Genomic DNA, 18,042 nt, shown 5'->3' with positions numbered 1-18,042 from the left:
ATTTAAATTTTATTTTATTTATTTTGAGAGAGAGAGAGAGAGAGCGAGAGCACAAGTGTGTGAGGGGGAAAGGGACAGAGAGAGAGAGGGAGAGAGAGAATCCCAAGCAATCTCTAAGATGTCAGCGTGGAGCCCAAGTCAAGAACCATGATATCACAACCTGAGCCAAAATCAAAGTCTGATGCTTAACCAGTTGAGCCATTCAGGACCCCCAAATATGGATTCGTCTTAAATTTGAAGTGCTGTCAGTGAAACAAATAGGTATTGAGGTAGAAAATTATGGGGCAAGAAGATTTATGGGGCAGAAGTCTTACCTGGGAGTAGCATTTAAACTGAGACTTGAAGAATGAGCTTATTATAAGCAGGGCTGGGGGAAAAGTAACTCTCCAGAGGAAAGAGCATGTGCAGAGGCCCCAAGTAGGGGAAAAGCTGGCATGTCCCAGAACCAGAAAGGAGGCTAGTGTGGTTGGAGGGTGGTGAGTGGGGGGGAGAGAGTGGGGGCTGTTGCTCAAGAGCCAGACCTGGGCCAGACAGGCACCTGGAATCAATTATAAGAAAATCTTATAATCTAGGGGCACCTGGCTGGCTCAGTTGGTGGAATGTGGGACTCTTGATCTCGGGGTTGTGAGTTCGAGCCCCACGCTGGGTGTAGAGATTACTTAAAAATAAAATCTTTCGGTTGCCTAGGTGGCTCGGTTGGGTGTTCAACTTTGGCTCAGGTCATGATCTCACAGTTTGTGAGTTCGAGCCCTATGTTGGGCTCTGTGCTGACAGCTTGTGGAGCCTGGAGCCTGCTTAAGATTCTGTGTCTCCCTCTCTCTCTATGCTCCTTCCCCACTTATGCTCTGTCTCTCTGTCTAAAAAATAAACATTAAAAAATTAAAAAAAATAAACTTTTTTTTTTATTTGTTTCAAGTTTTTGTTTAAGTAATCTCTATACCCAATGTGGGGCTTGAACTCATGACCCCAAGGTCAAGAGTCACAGGCTCTCCAAACTCAGCCACCCAGGCACCCCAAAAATAAACTCTTTAAAGGAAAAAAAGAAAAGGGAAGTCACATGATCTTGGAATCACCAAAGGACAGACATTGAAGGTTAAGGTAAGGCATTTGGGTTTTGTTTGTTTGTTTGTTTGTTTGTTTGTTTGTTTTGAGATCAAAAGGAAACTACTGATGAATTTTAGACAGGGAAGTGACCTGCCCCAGTCTATATAAAAATTAGCCATGTACAGGTTGGGCACTGGGTGAAGCAAGATGTCAATATCATCTTGTTCCTGCAACAGGAAAAGTGGAGTCAGGATGAGTTCAGACCAGGTTCAGAGGCAGCCCAACAAGTGATGCTCAGCCAGTGGCCAGCAAACTTTATCAGCAAGCTTTACTTGCAGGTAAATCTGAAGTCAAAGTCAGTTGGTAGCTGAAGTAAGTCCTAAGAATTGGGACTGGCACCTATGAATTTGGACAAATGTTTATGGACAGAGTTGGTTTCCTTAGGCCTCCTTTGGAGGCCTGGGACCCACCCTCTGTCCACTGACCCTAAAAATTATTTTTTTTTTAGTGTTTGTTTATTTTTGAGAGAGAGAAAGAGAGAGAGAGAGAGAGAGAGAGAGAGAGAGAGAGAGAGAACAAGCAGGAGAGAGGCAGAGAGAGAGGGAGACACAGTATTGGAAGCAGGCTCCAGGCTCCGAGCTGTCAGCACAGAGCCCGGATGCGGGGCTGGAACTCATGAGCTGTGAGATCAAGACCTGAGCTGAAGTCGGACGCCCAACTGACTGAGCCACCCAGGCACCCGTACTGACCCTAAAAATTAAATGACCTGTGCAACCATGAGAGTCAGCTTCCAAAGAATGAGAGTGCTTTGCCCTGGCTGTTTTTATTTTATTTTTAAAAAATTAATTAATTAAATTAACTTTAATTAATTTATTATATATATAGAGAGAGTATACATGCACGAGCAGGGGAGGGGGCAGAAGGAGAGACAGAGAGACAGAGAGAGAGGGAGAGAGAGAATCCCAAGCAGGCTCCACACTCAGTTTGGAGTCTGACACAGAGCTGGACACTGGCTTGATCTCACAAACCTGGGATCAAGGCATGATGCTCAACCGACTGAGCCACCCAGCTGCCCCTACCTTGGCTGTTCTTAAAGCAAAGGCTGGAAAACATCTTTTAATACTTTCGTTGGTATATTCTGTGATTGGGGCAATTTTTTAGGGGTGTTAAAAGCCCATTCTTGGTTATTTGGGTTTCCAAAAAAACCCCAAAACTCCAAAACTTGTGAACTCCAGGAGTTCTTCAATTCATGACAAGGGAGGGAGATAATTTTGTGTTGGAGGCATAGAGATTTATCTCCACCACATGCAGTATGTCTAAATATAGTATATACTGACTGTATTTTCTTTTGGGAGTTTTATGGTTTCAGTTCTTACTTTTAGGTCTTTAATCCATTTTAAGTTTATTTGTATGTATGGTAAAAGAAAGTGGTCCAATTTCATTCTTTTGCATGTAGCTTCCAGTTTTCCCAGCACCATTTATTGAAGGTACTATCTTTTCCCCATTGTATATTCTTGCCTCCTTTGTCCTAGATTGACTATGTAAGCATGGGTTTATTTCTAGGCTATTATGTTCTTTGATCTATGTGTCTATTTTTGTGCCAGTACAATATTGTTTTGATCACTATAGTTAAAATCTGCAATTGTGATACCTCTAGCTTTGTTGTTCTTTCTTAAGATATCTTGGGCTATTCAGGGTCTTTTGAGGTTCCATACAAATTTTAGGATTATTTGTTCTAGTTCTGTGAAAAATGCCATCAATATTTCTATAGGGATTGCAATGAATCTATAGATTACTTTGGGTAAAATAGACATTTTAACAATATAAAATCTTCCAATCCATGAACATAATATATCTTTCTCTTTATTTGTGTCACCTTCAATTTCTTTTATCAATGTCTTATAGTTTTCAGAGTATAAGTCTTTCTCTTCCTTGGTTACATTCACCCCTAGTTACTTCATTTTTTTTTTTTAATGTTTATTTATTTATTTTGAGAGAAAGAGAGGAGGGGAGGGGCAGAGAGAGAGGGAGAGAGAGAATCCCAAGCAGGCTCCATACTGCTTCAAGTGAGGAACCTGACATGGGGCTCAATCCACAAACTGAGATCATGACCTGTGCCAAAATCAAGAGTTGGATGCTTAACCAACTGAGCCACCCAGGAACCCTGGTACCTTACTTTTTTTTGATGCAACTGTAAGTGGGATTGTTTTCTTAATTTCTCTTTCTGCAATTTCATTATTAGTGTATAAAAATAAAACAGATTTCTATATGCTGATTTTGTGTCATGCAACTTTACTGAATTCATTTATTAGTTCTAATAGTTTTTTTGTTGGAGTCTTTAGGGCTTTCTGTATTTAATATCATGTTATCTGCAAATAGTGACAGTTTTATTTCTTCTTTACCAGTTCGGATGTCTTTTGTTTCTTTTTCTTGTCTGATTGCTGTGAGTAGAGCTTTCAACTATGTTGAATAAAAGTGGTGAGAGTGGGCATTATTGTCCTGTTTCTGATCTTACAGGAAAAAGTTTCAGATTTTCACTATTGGCTATGATGTTAGCTGTGACCTTGTCATAAATGACCTTCATTATGTGGAGGTACATTTTCTCTATACCCAGCTGAACAGACCAATTACCAGGAAGGAGATTAAATCAGCAATCAAAAACCTCCCAGCCAAAAAAATCTAGTACCAGATGAATTCTGGTGAATTCTACCAAACTTTTAAAGAAGAATTAATAGCAGTCCTTTTCAGACTCTTCCAAAAAAGTGAAAAAGGAAACACTACCAAACTTATTTTACAAAGCCAGTGTGATCCTGATATCAAAGCCACTACAAGGACACTACAAGAAAAAAAAAATTACAGGCCACTATGTCTGATGAACATATTTGCAAAAATCCTCAAAAAAAGTTAGCAAACCGGGGTGCCTGGGTGACTCATCTGGTTAAGTGTCCAACTTCAGCTCAGGTCATGATCTCACGGTTTGTGGGTTTGAGCCCTGCATCAGACTCTGTGCTGATGGTGTGGAGCTTGCTTGGGATTCTCTGTCTCCCTCTCTCTCTCTGCCCCTGTCTCACTCTCTCTCTCTCTCAAAAAATAGATAAGTAAGCTTAAAAAGTTAGCAAACCAAATTTAACAGTACATTAAAAGGATCAGACATTGTGCTCAAATGGGATTTATTCCAGGGGTCCAAAATGGTTCAACATCTGCAAATCCGTAAATGTGATATACCACATTAACCAACTATAGTATAAAAATTGTTTGATCATCTCAATAGATGGAGGAAAAAAAAGCATTTGACAAAATTCAGCATCCTTAAATGATAAAAAATATGCATGCCTTTTATTTCTTCTTCTTAACTAATTGCATTGGCTAGGATCCTCCAGTATAGTGTTGAATAAAAGTTGTAAAAGCCTTTTTCTTAATCTTAGGAAGAAAGTATTTAGTCTTTCACCATTTAGTATGATGTTTACTGTAGGTTTTTCATAAATACCCTTTATCAGATTGAGGAAATTCTCTTCTAGTTTGCTAGGAGTCTTACAAAAAATCATGCCTGAGTGTTGAATTTTGTCAAATGGTTTTTCTGTATATAATGAGATGATTATGTGGTTTTTCCCCTTTTATTGTGTTAATATTGTAAATTATACGACTGATTTTTGGATGTTGAGCCAATCTTATATTTGCAGGATAACCTTCATTTGGATAAAGATGTATTGTCTTTTTGATATATTATTGGAAATAATCTGCCAAAGTTTTGTTAAAGGTTTTTTCATTTATATTCCTGAAGGATATTTGTAATTTTCTTTTCTTAAACATCTTTGTCTGATTTTGGTATCAAACCAAATTGTTTTTTGTTGTTGTTGTTTTGTTATTTTAGACAGAGAAAGAGAGCATTAGCGGAGGAGAGGGGCAGAGTGAGAGAGAGAGAAAATCCTAAGCAGGCTCCATGCTCAGCACAGAGCCAGACACAGGGCTGGAACCCATGACCCTGGGATCATGATCTGAGCCAAAATCAAGAGTTAGATGCTCAACTGTCTGAGCCACCCAGGCGCCCCCCAAAATCAATTTGATGCCAAATGAAGGTAAAGCTGACTTCATAAGTTAATTTGGGTAGTGTTTATTCCTCTTCTGTTTTCTGCAAAAGTTTGTGTAGCATTGGTATTATAATTAGTAGACTTAACCAGTGAAGCCCTCTGGGCCTGAACTTTCCTTTGTTTTTTTTGGGGGGGGGGAGGAGGTTTAAATTTCAAATGCAATTTCTTTAAAAGGTATAGGACTATTAAGTTATCTATTTTATATTGATTGAGCTTTGGTAGTTTGTGCCATTTTGTGTCATTTTATTTAAGTTGTTGTATAAGTTGGCATAGAGTTTTTCATAATGTTCCTTTATTACCATTTAATGCCTGTAGAATCCATAGAGGGGTCTACTCTCTTGTTATTTTCTTATTGATAATTTGCGTCTTCTCTTTTTTCCTATATTCTCCTTGCTTAAAGTCCAACATAATTTCTTTTCCACCAGTTCCCCTAAATATCTCTGAATTGAGACTCATTTGGTCTCACTGGCCTGATTTTAGTAATGTAACCATCCCTGAGCTGATAACCATGGCCATGTTCTGATTGGTTGGGGATGAAGTCAGCATCATCTTGGCTACATGGGCTGAGAATGGGAAGGGCCTTTCCTGAAAAAAGTCAGGGTCCTTTAACTTTAAGAATGAGGAATGGATGCCAGGCAGGTAGAAAGTACATATGACCATGTCATAATTTATGGTTTTTTATTCTGAGGAATTCTAAAATTTTATATAACCAAATTCATAAATTTATCTTTATGTTTCTTTCAGGAAAAAAACTCTCTAAATATCTTTTTTTTTTTGAAGTAAGCTTCATGCCCAGAGTGGAGACCAGTATAGGGCTTGAACTCACGACCATGAGATCAAGACCTGAGCTGAGATCAAGAGTTGGATGCTTAACTGACTGAGCCACCCAGAAGCCCCCTATACATCTTTAATGAGACAATTTTTACCTAAATTTTCTTTTTTTAATGTTTTCAAGGTTTATACTTATTTAATTCATTTTGAATTTGTTGCAGTTTAAGATATAAGGTGAGGATCTAACAACTTTTTCTTCAAGATACTAGATGATCTCTTATACCTTCATTTATTCAACACATTCCTTCAGTAAAACATAATACCTGGTACTTAACATGGTGCTTTTTCCACACTAAACCCTGTGCTAAGCATTCTAACATATTTTAATGCATTAGTGTTTATAAGGGTTCTATGAGGTAGATACTATTATTATTATCTATATATATTACTGAGATACAAAGAAGTATTGCTTACTGAAACTTCAATGGCTAATAGATATCTGACATCTGAACCTAGGTGGTTGACTTCCAGTATCTTTTGGTAGGCTTCCAATCTCTGTGCTATACTGCCTCTCAAAATGATTGATGTCCACAGCATGCCTTGTAGTTACTGGCTTTGCAGCTAGTAGACTTCCGTAGTACCCATGCCTATTTTTGTTCCCACCAGTTGGCTTGTACTAAGAATCAGCTGTTTGTTCACAAACCTCAATTTGATAATTGGACTTGTTATTATAATTACATATTTTAGCTAAATAAAGATAAAACAATGAAACATGAGCATAAAAACAAAGTTATCTATGAAAACCAAGTTGATTCCTTTCAACAGATTCCATAAAGCCAGATAATGAAAAAATTTGGTTGACTGAGGTGTGGGCAAGAACCGTGAAGGTTGGCAAACAAACAAAAAGCAAAAACTCTACAATTCTGCTCTCAGTTTCCCAAGCACCTATGAAATTTTTGTATTACTGAAACAAATCCTGAAAATTAGAGGATACCCAATGAACGTGGTTTAAACAAAAGAGATTACAACAATCACCACACTCATTCTCATAAAAAAGGATATTTATAGATTAGTGAATACATATTTGTTTATAATTTTAACTTCAACTAAGTGCTTAAAATGTGTATCACCTTGAAAATTTTTTTAAATATTTATTTATTTTTGAGAAAGAGAGCCCACATGTGAGCGGAGGAAGGACAGAGAGAAGGAGACAGACGATTGGAAGCAGGCTCCACGTTAACAGAAGAGAACCCTATCTGGGGCTCAAACTCAAAGAACTGTAAGATCATGACCTGAGCCAAAGTCAGATGCTTAACCACTTAACTGAGCCACCCAGGCACCACAGGTGTATATCATTTTTAAATTGTTCTTCTGCTTTAACTTCTCCCTTGCCCCCAGATAAACCACCAAGTTAGTCCTAGTCCTAATCTCTCTGAAAGGAACTTTTCTACCTGGATAGCCAATAGTCTTGGCATCATTTATTGATTTGAACTTCTTTTCTCTACTGACTAGAAAATGTCCTTAATCATCTACTAGATCCTTATGTATACTGCATTATATACTGTATATATATATACATATATATACACATATATATACATATATACTGTATGTATATACTGTATACTGCATACATACACTGTATATATGTATACTGCATACATACTAGAAAATGTACTTAATCATCTACTAGATCCTTATGTATACTGCATTATCTTTCCAGATTATCTATCCAGCTCCATTGTTCTATTTCTCAGTTCTTGACTTACTGTTTTAATACCTGATACTTTCTTTAGCTTAATATTTCTTGGATATTCCACCTCATTAATATTTCCATATATGTCTTACTTCTGAAGTTTATTATTAATATATTCTTGTTGAGGATCTTTATCAATTGTGAAAATTCTAGTGAAGAAGGTATTCTATCCTTCTTTATAACGTAAAAATGAGGCAAGATTAACAAACTCAGATACAGCATGGCATCAGAAGCATGAACACCTACCAGCATAGTAGTTATACTGAGTTTTCAATACCCTCTGAGAAGATCGCATGACTCAAATATATGTAAGAAACCACTGTAGATTAAAGCACATGTTAAAAATTGTCAGGAAGGAGACAGTTCATGGAGATCATGACAGAACTGCATTTGCAGAGGTTCAGGCAAGGAACAAATTTTCCCCATTCAGGCCCAGCTTATCTTTATGAGAGGGGCTTGCTTAATTGCTTGCTAAACACCTGCTTCACTTGTTTATTCCTGAGGGTGTAGATGAAGGGATTGAGCATCGGGGTCACCACGGTGTTGAGCAAGGCCACCACCTTGTTCCTGTCCTCCCCTTCATTTCCCTTGCCTGACCGGATGTACATGAAGATACAGCTGCCATAGAAGAGAGACACAACAATGATGTGGGAGGAGCAGGTTGAGAAGGCTTTCTGCCTCTCCTTGGCCGAGGGGATGCGCAGGATGGTGTGGAGGATGTGGCCGTAGCAGGTGGCCGTCACGGACAGAGTGCCCAGCAAACTGAAGTTGGCCACAATAAAACCCAGAAGTTCTATCAGACTCGTGTCTGCACATATGAGTTCCAGGAGTGGAAAGCTGTCACAAAAGAAATGGTTAATGACATTGGGGCCACAAAATGGCTGCTGAAGTATGATGGAACTTGGAAAGACAATGAGAAGGAATCCTGCCATCCATGAACAAAGAACCAGCTCTATACAGACCCTTTTGCTCATGATGGTTGCATAACGCAAGGGTTTACATATGGCCACATACCTGTCAAAGGACATCACTGCCAGAAGGAAGAACTCTGTGGTGCCCAGGAAGAAATAGAGGAAAAGCTGGAGAAAGCAGCCTGGGAGAGAGATGGTCTTGTATCCAGTCAGGATGTTGGTCAGCATCTTGGGGAAGATGACCGAGGTGAACCAGATCTCCAGGACAGCAAAGTTGCGGAGGAAGTAGTACATGGGGGTGTGGAGGCGCCTGTCCACGAGGGTGATGCCCACGATGAGAAGATTCCCCAGCAGAGTGAGGAGGTAGGTCAGGAGCAGCCCCAGGAAGATGAGCATCTGCAACTCACAGGCATCTGAGAGTCCCAGCAGGACAAACTCGGTGACAGTGGTGTGGTTCCTCATGGCTCCTCTGACCTCTGCTTGAGGGTGGCCAATCAGAGGTGTGCAGCATCAGGAGGAGGGATGTTCTGGCGACCCAAGGACACTTGGAACTGAAAGGAAAGAGGGATTCAGAGCTGAAGGAGTCCTTTAATTCTTTGATCTCTGAGTCCCTTTGTCTCCCTCCTCAGGCTGGTTGTCCAGATCTCATGGAGTTAGCATCAAGTCACACATACTTTGACCTAACGTAAATCAATTTTGGGGGAGTCCTTGGGAAGAGTTTTCCCATTTCTCTGTTTCTATTAGGAAACTCTGTATTAAACTCCTTTCATTCTTTTCTCATATTCATCCCACCGCTACAGGGGGTCTCTCAAGTGTATTAAAATTTATGCCACTGCAAATCCTGTACCCGATGTATCACAGACCTTGATAGAAAGCATTGGTGGGATACTTACCCTATAGCTTGTTACAGAAGGCATTTAAGTTAGAGATGGTGGTTGCACCTGAGCTCCATCATTCACCAACAAGTCTGGGACCGTTATCTACCTAACCAAAACTGTTTCCTTGGTGGGAACAGTAAGAGCACCTTTGTAAAAAGTTCTCCCACAACTTAAATAAATAATGCATTTCCAATACTTAGCACAAGGCTAGCCACAGAGCACAAGGCATACCTCACATAATGTTAGGTATGTTCATTTCCTCCTTTGTGACTGAAACTCTAGTGGGACGATAATAAGAGGAAATCAGAGTAAAATTGGAGAAAAGATACCGTGACTTGGGCAATATGTACTGAAACAAACTGTTTAAAAAATACAAAGATATTATCAGCTCATTATGGAAAGCTTAGGAACCATAGAAAATCCATAGGAAATGGAGCAAAAATTTCACACGTAGCCCCATAGAGACATTTTAATTCAGATTTTGATTTACTTCTATTGTATTTTTTCCATTCTTAGTGTTTAATAACAGTGTTTATTGCTTTACATACCATGCTCATAGATTATGTATTTTGTACCTCTTTCCTTCTGACATATTAGTGTCACGTTATTATAAACATTTTGTTAATCTGTTATTTGGCTGATATTTTTCAAGGGATGCATGTGCTATGAAACTATACGCTATGATACACAGTGTGGGAGAGAGCATATATTCGCAGATGAGGCATCATGCTTGTTTTTTTTTTGGATAATATCCTAATAAAGATAACAAAGAATCATAACAATTAACAGTGATATTCAAGATTGTTTGTCAGTCAATTTCAAATTTGGAGAGTATATATCTTTGTTTTAAGTGATTGTCACTTCTCTGTTTTACATTACTTAATATTGTCCTTAGAGATCTGGATACAGAACTAGACAAGCTTGTCATTGGTTGTTCTTCATAGAAATGACAGGTTGAGGCGAGCCTCTGTAGGGAGGAGGTGACTCCATCCAAGACAGGAGCAGGACCCAATGTGATCAGATTGCATCAGAAAAGTGATAACATACCACATTATAGCTATGTGACATATGTATTTTCATGGAGAAGGACTGGATGAGAACCTGGGAAAAGGAACATGATTGCCAATCAGGATGGGAGGATTGTGGGTGATTTTTTCTTTCCTCTTTTAATTATTGTAATGTTTGCTTATGAAATAATAAGTTCAAACTCATAAGAGGAACCAGCACCGTCAGCCCATTTGTATTAAGAGTTGAGCAGAACGTTTCAGGAGAGACAAAGGGGAAACCAGTGGCTGTCCATGAAAATGGTAAACAAAAGCTTTAGAGATTCTGGGACTCATGAGCTGGACCTGGGTCAGGATAGTGAGAATGATGAAAAGAATCAAAGAGGTCAGCTGGGCGGTAGCCTGCCTGTGGCACCTGTAAACACATGACAGGTTTCTGGGCAGGGTGTCCAGAGCAGTCGGATTCCCCTTCCCCTATTCCAAAAATTGCACCCATGCAGGTTACCTCACTAGCTGCCAGGTGAGGTGTTCTATTGTCTTCAAGGCAGTTGTGATGATGGAGACTCCTGTTTTTCAGAGGAAGCTCCTGGCTCTGCAATGTTGCCCAAGGACTATGTTTCTTGGGGGATCCACCAGGGATTCAAAATGAAGGAATCTCCAGAGCTGTAACATGGTCGGAAGGACATGGACATAGGCGGGCCCTGTCCTCTTTGTACCGCACGTGTCCCAAACCTCCATGTTTTCCAACAACCAGTCTTCCTTAAGAAATGGTCCGTGACTCCTTGGTCACCAACATCCCCAGATAGCTCATCTCTGGGCATTCCCCAGAACTTCTGGAGTCACCAGTTTTCCAGGAAGTTTCTGTTGCTTCTGCCCCATCATAGCATCTCTGCTGGACCACTTTCCTGGGGAAATGGATGTAGAAACATAAGCAATTATTCACCCATCTCTCCTAAACTAAGGCAGAGACAGACATCAATGTTGAGACTCATATGACTCATTTTCAGTTGGGCTTAAGAGGCTTCTAGGCAGAATGGTACATGCCCTTCCAGGGGCATGGTGCCCATAGAGGATTCTGGGGTAACCTATTAGTGGCAGACTCCTTGTCTCTGTGGAGCTGGCATCGGGCCTGGGCTGCCTGAGGTTCTGTTTGGTCTCCATGGAACTCAGAGATATACAGGGTACACAGCTCAAACTTAGCCGGTCTAGAGTGTTTCCCTCTTCTCTTGTAGGATGGAGCTGTGCTTCCCCTGAGATTCATTACCATCCGTGGTAATAGGGACCCGAGGAGGTCCCTTACCTCTAACTTTCTTCAACTTTGAGATTGAGAGTTTCCTTTGTTCTGGCTGAGAAACTCAAAACTCCTAATGAAGTTTAATGATAACAAAGAGGTGCAATTATTAAAACACCCAACAAATATTTGTTGAGTGCTTATTGTGTGGCAAGTACTGGTCTACACACCAGCGATGTATAGGCAGAGTCTTGTGGGGACCAAAGACATTAAGCCATCACACTAATAAGTAATTGCTATTGTGACTAGTGTTCTGAAGGAGAGCTCATAAGATAGCCTCAGCTAGGCTGAAGGACAAGGGAAGTTGTTCCTGATGAAGTTCTATAAAGCTGAGACCTGTAGGATGAGTTGGCATGTGGGGGATGAAACACTTAATTAATTAGTTAATCCTTCATTCAACACATATTGAGCACCTACTATGTGTCAGGCTCCGTGCTGTGCACTGAGGATGACTATGAGTGGTGAATGAAACACACATGCTCCAGTCCCCATGGAATTTCCTCTCCATTGGGAGAATCTTGGTAAGAGGGCCTTGGGACTGTCCCCATCTTAGTCATTGACCCAGTCAAGTGAAAACTACTCTGTGATCCCACCTTTCTTTGGTCACCAAACTACTGCCTAGAGTGGGTAAAACTGGCTGAGATAAATTGACTGCAGTAAGTAGTATGATTTTAGGAGCCAATGATGTGTTCGAAAAGCCAAATGAGTGACTGGCTTTCAGTTATCTGTTTCAAATGACTGAATGAAGTTAATTTGATTAGGGTTTCTCTCTCTGGGAATCTGGCTATTCTTGATGTGGTAAGATGACTAGGGTTGGCGACCCACTCTCTAACACCTCATTATGTCCTATAAACTGCTTTTGTAGTCACCTTACTTCTGGTAGGAGTTATGACTACACCAGTGATCGATAACAAGGAGGCCCCGGTAGTTGGACAGGCGAGGGTAAAGAGTGAACATGGCCTACCCTGGTTATACCTGCTGGGATATGCTTATAGAAATTTTATTCCTTCTCTACTCAGACCAGAAAGGGCCTGGATATCTGAGTCCTGTAGCTTTTGAATGGTGATCATCCATCAGTGGGCACCTGCGAGGCATGGTGAGAAATTAAAACATTGACTCCCCTATGTGATAAAGATTCTCCCTTTTCTTCACTGGATCTTGAGAGGGCAGGGGAGAATATAAAAACTTGCCCAAGGTTTTATCCTTACTTTGTGCATCTTTGTTTCTGTGTAAAGGGCCTGCCATCTGAAAGAAAAACAACCTGATTTATTCTCCTCCAAACTGGAAAACTAGTCTTTTTCTCACACTAAAATTCAGAGGAGGAACATATGTAAATATGTACCAACAAGACAGTAGAAGGGCTATGAAGGCATAGAGGTGGGTGTTTGAGGAAAGAAAAAGGAGTGAGACCTGTCTTAGATGGATGTCCAGGAAAGGCAAGCCTGAGAAAGTATGAGTGCAGCCCACACTGGAAGGCAGAGCTTGGAGTTATCCAGGTGACTGGCTGGGACATTTCCAGGCAAAGACAAGATGGTATTTCAAGACCATGATTTGGCAAAGGGGTGGTGTTTTTGAAGCACAGAAAGAAGGCCAGTGAGTCACGAAGACAATGATGGTGATTTGAGATTTGGCTGGAGAGTTGTGCTGGGTTCCAGATTTGCAGAGCCTTGAGAGCCTCGTGTGGTAAAGAGGATGGTGCATTCCAAGTGCAACTGGAAGCTATTGGAAGGTTTTCAGCAGAGAAGGGACACGATCTTGTTTATGTTTTAAAAAGACATCATTCTGGGCGCCTGGGTGGCTCAGTCAGTTAAGCGGCCTCAGGTCATGATCTCACGGTTTGTGAGTTCGAGCCCTGCATCGGGCTCTGTGCTGACAGCTCAGAGCCTGGAGCCTGCTTCATATTCTGTGTCTCCCTCTCTCTGACCCTCCCCCGTTCATGCTCTGTCTCTCTCTGTCTCGAAAATAAATAAACGTTAAAAAATAAAAAAAAAAATTTTAAAAGGCATCATTCAGGATGCCTGGGTGGCTCAGTCGGTTAAGCGTCGGACTTTGGCTCGGGTCATGAACTCGAGGTTCAGGGGTTTGAGCCCCGTGTCGGGCTCTGCGCTGACAGCTTAGAGCCTGGAGCCTGTTTCTGATTCTGTGTGTGTGTCTCTCTCTGCCCCTCTCCTGCTCGTGCTCTGTCTCTCTCTGTCTTTCATTACTAAATAAACATTAAAAAAAAGTTTAAAAAGGCATCACTCTGGCAGATAGTAGGAAGAAGAAATTGGAACAGGCAAGAGGAACAGGAAAGTGGATCAGGGGATTTATTGCAGGGTGTGGGGGGAAAATCACATAGGAAAATTGTCATCACTTTTGATGAAGAGTCAATAGAGTAGGAGAAAAAATAGGGGCAGGCAAATGTGGATTGAGGGTATGAGAAAAGTAAGTGTGGCCAGGGTGTAAAACCTTGGAAATGACCAGGCCTGGCGAGGCAGGCAGAGGCAGAGCACAGAAAGGGGATCCTTGAGGAAGGGAGTGGTTGGTGGTTCGAATCGACTGCAGCCAGTAGATATCTGGGAAGTCTGTCTGCAGGTGGCAAACATTTTTGGCTAGCTGGTAGTTGAGGAGTGTGACTATAGTTCCTGGAGAGGTTGGGGGAACAGACTGGCAGAAACTAAGTAGAAAAACACGTCCTCAATGGATGGAAGAATAGGCATGTTCTCAGGATCAGGATTGAGGCACTGAATAGAAGGCCAGGATCCAATTCCCAGGACTGGGCACAAGAGCCTTTGTTTCAGAAACAGGGCAAAAGTTTAGTCACTATAAAAGGAGCACCAGGGTGAATGTGGACTACCAGGAAGTGAGGCTGAGGCTGTGTCCCACAGAGCTGGCCTGAATCTTTCCCAAATCTCCCTGCCTGCAGCCAGGATTGTCCCAGAACTTGGAGGGAAGGGTCAAATGAGGAAAGGACAGGTTTGGTCAAGAGGGAACCACCACTGAGACCACTTAAGAGTTGTCACACTGGGATTCTGCCGTCTACATTTTTCCTGCCTTGTCTTCTTTTAGCCATTGCTTTGTTACCTTAAATTCGTTGAACACCCACCTTGTGTTAGGTGCCATGGGGAACCCAACAATGAAGATGACATGGTCCCTGCTCTATAGGATCCTACGATGGAGTATTCTGTCTAGGTGATTATTATACAGGTGGATTGCATTGTAGCCTCTTGGAGATTCCATAGAGATTATGTTTGCTCCTAGCTACCAGAATAGCGACAGAAGTAATGCGGTCTCTGTGTTGTTAGAGAAGTTTGTGACATTCAGTGGGACATCAGATAGCATATTTACTTGGTGTCAAAGATTGGTCTTACATACTTCTTGTGATAGGCAGCCTCTGAGATGGCCCCAGTGTCTGCACCCTATCGTATTCATGTCCCTGTGTAATCCTCTCCCCTTGTGTGTGGCTGGAACTGGTGACCAGCTCCTAATGAATAGAACACAGGAAAAGAGATAAGATGTCACTTCTGAGAATGTTCCAAAGATTCTGTGGTTTCCATCTTCTATGCCCTCTCTTGGTCTCTTGATTGTTCTGAGGGCAGCCAGCTGCCTTGTTTTGAACTGCCTTGCGGAGAAGCCCCTGTGTCAAGGAATTGATGTCTCTAGACAACAGCCAGCAAGGACTTGAGGCCTGTCAGCAGCCACATGAGGGGACTTGGAAACAGATCTTCTCCCAGATGGAGCCTTGAGATGGCTGTCATTTTAGCTTATGACTTGGTGATAGCCTTGTGAGAGATCCTGTGCCAGAGGCACCAGTTGAGTCATGTCCTGATTCCTACCTCAGAAACTGTGAGCTAATAAAGGCTTGTTGTTTTAAGGTGCTAAGTTTTTGGATAGTATGTTACACAACAATGGATAATGAATACTGTTCTCTTCAGGATTCTAGCTTTTATTTTTGAGGTGTCATAGTGGGGTACTCAATGCACGATGAGCTGAGTACAGATATCCTACTTCCTGTGTCTTTGGTCTTAAGCTCTCTGCTGATGATAGCTACTTTGAACTTTCTTTATACTCTAAATCTTGAGCTTAGTTTACTCATTAATGATTATCATATAAAGTCTTAGAGAGTAGTATTTGTTACTCTGGATTTGAATATAGAGATTTCATCGTCCAAGTGGTTAGTGACGAGCTTACAAATACTAACATCACAATTTCTTCTCAGCTCTATGACAATTCTGCTTTTTGGATAGCTTTCGTGCTATAAACTAAACAATGAGAATGAGAAATAGACAAGTAGACAATTCCATTGCCACCGGAAACTGTTAGGAAGAGTTCCTTGTCTCATGGGGTGCCTGGGTGGCTTGGTCGGTTGAGTGCCCAACTTCAGCTCAGATCATGATCTCACAGTTTGTTAGTTGGTTAGTTCATGAGTTCGAGCCCCGCCTGCTTCAGATCTTGTGTCCCCTTCTGTCTCTGCCCCTCCCCGACTGGTGCTCTCTGTTTCAAAAACCGACCAACCAACCAACAATCTAACATAAAAAAAAAAAAAAAAAAAAAAGAGTTCCTTGTCCTAGTCAACGTGCTTATCCCAAGTTTGCTGTGTCCACAATACAGTTGCCTAAGACAGGACCAACTCTGAACCTCCTAAGCCAGCTTTTCTCCTTACTGCTTTGTTTCTGTGATAACATCTTTTGGATTACCTAGACTCAATATCCGGGGCTCTCCTTTAATTCTGTTTTTTCCTGTGATCGTTTTTCCTCTTTAGTACCCAAGCCCTAGCAGGTTCTGCCTGTGCAACATCCCTTACATATTTTTTCTTGTTGCATTGCCATGTATACTACTCAAGTTACCTCTTGTTTGAAGTATTTCTGTTATCTTTTTAACTTTTTATTAAATTTCAAACATATACAAAAGTAGAGAGGTTATATAATGAATCTCCATATAATCATTACCTAACTTTGACAATAACTAAGTCATGTCCATTCTTGTTTCACCTACACACCCCCCCAGTTTCCCCTTTCCCATATTATTGTGAAACAAATCCCAGACATCATGTCATTTCATCTGTACGTTTCAGTAAATATTAAAGCCATAGTACTCTTTAAAATGTAAATATAACACCATTACTACTTTTTAATTTTTTTTTGGCTTCAGGAGTAGAATTTAGTGATTCATCACTTATGTGTAACAATGAGTGCTCACCATAACAACTGCCCTCCTTAATACCCATCAGCCATTTACCCCAATCCTCTGCTCACCTCCCTCCATCAACCTTCAGTGTGTTCTCTTTTGTTAAGAGTGTCCTGTGGTTTGTTTTCCTCTCTTTCTCTTTTTTTTTTTTTACCTTCCCACATGTTCATCTGTTTTTTTTTTCCTTTAAATTCCATATATGACTGAAATCATATGGTATCTGTCTTTCTCTGACTGACTTACATGGCTTAGCATAATATACTCCAGCTCCATTATTAGTTTTAAAAATGAAAAATATGTCAATCATCAAAAGAATTATTATTTTAATTTGAATTGTCCTGACTATTACTATGGTTGACCATCTTGCCTTATTTATTGGCTCTTTGGGTTTGCTTTTCTGTGAAGTATCTATGCATATCCTTTGCTCTTTATCTATTGGGTGGTTTGTCTTTGTATATTATGAATAATAACCCCTTATTAGTAATATGCATTTTCCATCTACCCCCCCTTCCTACATACCCATTCAAACAATTCTTTCTACAGTTCTCTTTCCCTTGACTGGTGGATGGGATTCAGGATATGTATGATGAATTTTCTGGCCACTCATATTATTTTAGAAGTTCTCCATTCGCTGTAAGTCCAAAGAATCGGGTTATTACGTTGCCCAGTTCTACGTAATTGTTAAAATTCTGAACATCACTGAAAGTGAAAAGGTATTCCTTGCTCCACTTAAGGCCTCTTTCAGGTGGGAAATCTTCAGAGGGAAAAGGTGTGTGCTGTTGGCTTCATCTGCCTTAACTCTGTATGCCCACCTCCCCCTTGCCTGTGTTTTCCACCCCTGCCCTCTTCCAGGGATATGGGACAGGTGGGTGGTGGCAAGTAGGGGTTGGAGAACCTAGAGGAAACGGAAGGTGATACGGACAAAGACAGTAGTGATGGTGGTGGTTAGAAGTGGTGGGGTGCTGTGTATATTTTGAAGGCATAATCTACAGAATTTGCCAATGGATTGGCTGTCTGATATAAGAGAAAGAGGGAGAGTCAAAGATAAAATAGTTTTGCTCGATCTGGAATCTCTAGTTTTCTTACCGTGGTAGAATACATGGAACATAAAACTGACCATTTTGACCATTTTA

General features: G+C 40.8%; 1 pseudogene; it reads right to left on the bottom strand.

Moving 5' to 3' along the window:
* Window positions 1–8,059: 8,059 nt before the first annotated feature.
* On the bottom strand, window positions 8,060–11,063 carry LOC102962620 (annotated as a pseudogene).
* Window positions 11,064–18,042: the final 6,979 nt, after the last annotated feature.

The sequence above is a fragment of the Panthera tigris genome, chromosome B3, assembly GCF_018350195.1.
Source record: "Panthera tigris isolate Pti1 chromosome B3, P.tigris_Pti1_mat1.1, whole genome shotgun sequence".
NCBI classification, from domain to species: Eukaryota; Metazoa; Chordata; class Mammalia; order Carnivora; family Felidae; genus Panthera; species Panthera tigris.
This window is presented reverse-complemented; position numbering and strand designations above follow the sequence as displayed.